This window comes from Lactuca saligna, mitochondrion, assembly GCF_052625555.1.
Source record: "Lactuca saligna strain CGN5271 mitochondrion, complete genome".
Lineage (NCBI taxonomy): Eukaryota > Viridiplantae > Streptophyta > Magnoliopsida > Asterales > Asteraceae > Lactuca > Lactuca saligna.
The window spans coordinates 212501-217500 of NC_042406.1; the positions used below are offsets into that span (position 1 = coordinate 212501).

Sequence of the window (5000 nt, forward strand, 5' to 3'; positions counted from 1 at the left end):
TCTATAAATACCGTTTAGCCCTCACTCGCCGGTGGGCTCACAACACTTGCTTTGTTGATTGAATCGATCGGGATGCCCTCGGGGGCATCCCTCCCTGTTGTTGTTGATTGAACAGTGGAGATTCTCATACTTTTTAGCTGACTTCTTGCTTCCTTCGTACATTAGCTGCACTAGACTGTTGAGCTATAGAGTTTAGACTGACTGACTCCATGGCACTAGTTAATAGCTATCATAGATCGTTCCGGCCAGTGATCATTTGGAAGATCACTGTCCTCCACTTGCCTAACTACAAGAGATTCTAAATCGTATCTCACCGTATTCGTTCCATTCGTTCGTCCTCACTCATGTAACTTGCCTAGCAGTTGTAAGAGCAGCAACAACAGCCAGGAAAGTCTAGCAACACTTGCTTAGAGGTCTAGCAGCACTGACCGGGAGTCCGGTAGTCCGGTCAAGACTTCTCTTGAGATCTGAGTTCCAAAGGTAGGTGAAGTAGGATTTCTCAAGACCAATGGGTGAAATAGCACCCTCCGATGAAAGAGTCCATCTCGCAAGCACTACGAAGGAAGGCAGGGAAGATCGAATCACTATCTCCGTGCAAGCAGACCTTCAAAGGACTTCGGCTAACCTGTGAATGAAAGCGAGAGGCACAGGCAGAAGTCAAGACCTCGGTCTTTCGCAAACCTATCCTATTCGCATTCCCTTCCCAGTCCACTTCATTCAAGAAAGTGGATTTTTACCTAATACCTTCAATCCTGCCAAATTCCACACTTTCAAAAGTCAAAGTCCATTCTGTAAAGACTTACAAGATAGGCATCGGACTCTAAGTCCAACTAGATTCTGGAAATCAATTTACTAATCGCAGTTTCAATTGACAAGATGCTTTTGCTCACTCTCAGTCAAACTGAATTCAGTCAATCTCACTACGAATCTACAGAAGTCAGGCAGTTGATTGCCTTCGACCATACCGATTGAATTCCCCACTTTCTAATGCAATAGAATTGAGAACTCAAAGTACATTCCTATCCCTTAAGTTCCCTATTGAGTACCGATACCGCAAGAAATCCTTCTTTTGAAACCATCCCGCTAGTCAATCCTGCCATACTGTATTTGTACAATACCATATACGATTGAATTCCTTATCTCACTACGGAATATACCCAATTGAGTACCAAAGGAGAGAGCTAGCCTTAAAGGCATTCCTAAAGTGAAAGTTGGGAGATAGCCCGTTGCCTTGAAGCGGTTTGCGTTCATTCCCCACACGAATAATTAGAAACTGACTTTGTACCATACCATATAGCAAATACCCCACATCGAAACCTATCCTCATTGATTAGGGCGCTCAGCGAGTGGCCTATCCTTTTTCAATGAAAGCCGTGGCTATCCTTGGTAAGACTTCTTTGCCGACAGCAACTTTCTGTAACTCGGGTAGGACCTTGCGATTGAGAACTCATTGTAAACAGGATTTCTTTCAATACTTGTACCTTCTAAAACCTATTTCATTCCTATCCAAATAGCCCACTTCGGCAATACGATTCCGCACTTTCAATACCAAGATTGAATTCCCTAACTCTCCAACTTGAAATACACCACTTCGAATGAAATACCATTAATGGCTTCCCTGCCTTATCTCCCTGAAAGTCTCATTTTGCACAATTCCCGCATCAAAATGGCCCTATATTCGCATCGACTTGAGAATTCTCATAGTCCTTTACTTCACCAGGATTTGAATAGTCCTCTTAGCCAAGATTGAAAGGATGTCAATCTCCCACTCTCAGTCTGGTATTCGAGAAGGAGCACTACCTAACTGAAATATCTCACTACGAAACTTCAATATAGAACTTCTAAACCAACAGACCCTGAACTCGGGTAGTTGCCTTCCCTTCCTAGTCCTAGATCCGAGTTACTAGCTTTCTAGACCGACGGTTGTAGGCCTCCCTCAGGTCGGCTTTAGTCGAGCTCCCCAACTCGCTCGACGGTACGACCTCTCCGACTAATAGACTTGATACCGTTCCGTTCCGCTCATGCTCCTTGAGAGGAAAGAAAGAGCTCGACTGTTAAGGAGAGGAAGCACTCCCTCCACTACCCCGCAAATCTAATGATGGACATGCAAGCAGTCCCGCTTATGTGAAGGCTTAGCCAAGTTTGAAGCCTCTCGAATGACTCAGCTAGTTTACTAGACCCTCTATCCGACCCCCTATCAAGTAAGGAGAGCTAGGTTGTATGACTTCCTGCCGGTCTTTGAAGCTATTAACTAATCTCTAGGGCAAGTAGGACTAGTCTTTATGGCCCTATTGATTTAGGAGTTGTTGCAACACTGGTTGTTGACGGTTGTTAGCGAGGTACGAGCAGGAGAGTGGCTAATGTCCCTCAGCCCTTGAAAGCCATTAACTAACCTTAAGAGCAATTATGGCTGGTCTCTCTCTTGGGTTAGCCCGCTTCTCTCTTTTAGGAGGAGGGAGACGACTCTGCTAATTCTTTATCAGTATGCTTAGGAAGCAAGGTTTTTAGGGCCTGGAAGGAGGGGAAGCTCTTCTTGGACTAGGAGGGGAAGGGATGGTTGTATGGCATCTATGAAAGCATTGACAACATTTCTCCTTCGATATTGCGAAGGCAAGACGCTCTATTGGCTTAGGTTTAGTTGGTACAAAATCAAGTTCAAAATGGATAGGAGAAATTTGATTGACTGATGGTACAATGTACTTTTGTACAAAGTCACTTCTCAATTCGTATTTGGTATACGAAAGTGCGGAAGGCAAGCCCTTCTATCTGACTTTGGCTTCTCAATTGCATATACCAAAAGACTGTGCCAAAAGAATTGCTACCTTTCTGTTCGATATTGAATTGACCTAGACATCGAGATTTCATATACCAAAAGAATTGTACATCGCTAGGAAGACTGGTCGTTCTTCCCCTTTCAGTCTATTAATAGCTCTAGGCAACTACCTAACGGACTAAGAAGAAGCCCAAAGAAAGAGTCTTCTTACAGGTTAGTTGATAGCTTTCCAGTGTGACCTCTGATCTTCCTTGCTCCTCAAGGAGGAAATCGATAGCCTTTAAGATAAGAGGCTAGCTCCTGTCTTGGTTGGGACAGCTAGCTTATTGGTCCACTGCCTCCCCAGCTAAGCAAGAACGCAAGAAAGCCTTCTCGCAAGCAAGCAAGAAGGAAGGCTTTTAAGATGGAAAGCCCCTATTGAGTAAGATTGCTCGCTAGTTGCCATCAGTTCAATCACTGAAATCAGTCTCATTTCACCATTAGGGAGAATCCACTTTATCCATTTCAATCTCTGTCATCGAAGGAAAAAGGGCTAGCATCATTTCTCCATTGGGGAGAGACCACTTTTGAAATGAAAGATCAACTCTTCGAAGGGAAAAGCTTCAGTGTGAAATTACAGCTATATTGGCATCGACTATGTCTCTCATCGGTTCTCCAGCATGCGAGTTCATTCAGTATCGAAGTCAGCTAGCCTTCATTCAATCAAGGCAAGTTCAATGGGATCTCCCTTGTCTCTCAGTCTCAGTTGCAATACTTGTACATGAAAGGCAGTGAAATACCATTCAATAGAAAGAGGATTGAATATCTCACTTCAATACCGATCTATCGAACTGTATACCTTCAATATCGAACTTCTCCGAGCAGTTCTAATGCCATACCGATGGAATTCCTATCCAGTAGTAAACTTCGACAGCAAGGACCGTTTCACTTGTCTAGATGGCCACATCTAAACTTGTACTTATATGCAATACCGAAATAAGTCGGGTAGTGCCCGCGATGGACTTGCCTTTCCGGCTAAGTACTTGACTTCAAAGACAGCTAGCTAGTTTCATTCAAGAAAGAGGATTTGTACCAAAAGAACAGGCTTTCTACCCCTTCTAGCGAGTTATTAGCATCTGGGAGTTCTAGCGACTGACTTGCCCGCATCTCTTGCCTTAAAGGTTTCACTGCTCTAACTAGGGTATCCCGCAGAAAGAAGTCAACTAGAAGGCAAAATCCACCTAGTCAAAATGGCAGTGACGGACTAATGTACTTGAGCCTATTTTCTCGATCGAGAAATGGCATTCTTTTATGCGCTTTCTCGCTAACAAGCCAAGCAGTCCCTAGCGGGCTATCCGTCATTAACTCGAAGAAGTGCAACAAGACCAGTATCGAACTGGGATTGCCTCTCTTTCAATCTTCGGAAGTTACTTTGTATCCCTTTCTAATGCAATATCTTCAATCAGATCTGTACGAGTGACAGGAAGAAGTCAGCTAGTTGCCATCCGCTCTGTCCCAATCTCCGGTCAATGATTGAGTCCGAACTCACCTAAAACGGCGTAGAAGGGCAAATCTACCTAGTCAAAACTCTTGTTTAGAGGAGCCCCTGAAATTTTGAAAGCTTCCTCGCCTTCACCCTATGAGTTCAGGGTGCTTTCCTGGCTCGCCTTCACTCATATCATAGGGTTGTGTTCAGTACGATCTTTAGCCTTTCTTCGTAAGATCCTGAGAACTGAAATGCCTAAAGACGGTGCTCAAGTCAGAAATGCGATCTTCTAGGGCAGGAATTCTTATATGCTAATTGCCTGAAATCCCTCTCATTTTGTCAATAAGGGAGAGGTTGGGAGATAGCTCTTAGCCTGTTGGTTGCTTGCCTGTGACTTGACTTCCTCGTACTCCTTCTCCTAGAAAGCGACTTCTTTCATTCCTCGACAGCTAGGTCTTTGCCGACTCTTAGCTTTCCAGGCGGGTTGGTGTTCAACCTTCATTCAATAGGGCTATCTATCCGAAAGGTCTTAATAAAAGAATCCCTGTAATAGAAGTTCATTCCTTAAAGACCTTCCTAATCAGTAATTTGATGGTCTTCCGTAAAGACTTTCATGCGCACCTTCCTTCATAAGGACAGGTAACCAGGCGGGTGACTCACTCGTAGGTAGCACTCTCCGATGCTTTGACTCCTTCTTTTAGTAGTTCCTTTGAAGCTAGTAACTAGAATATAGGACCCGGAAGGCGGGCTCTTATTGCTCAA

The 5000-nt window shown here is 44.2% G+C and overlaps 1 annotated feature.

Moving 5' to 3' along the window:
• Positions 1-5000: part of a repeat region (second copy of long repeat M) that runs on past both edges of the window.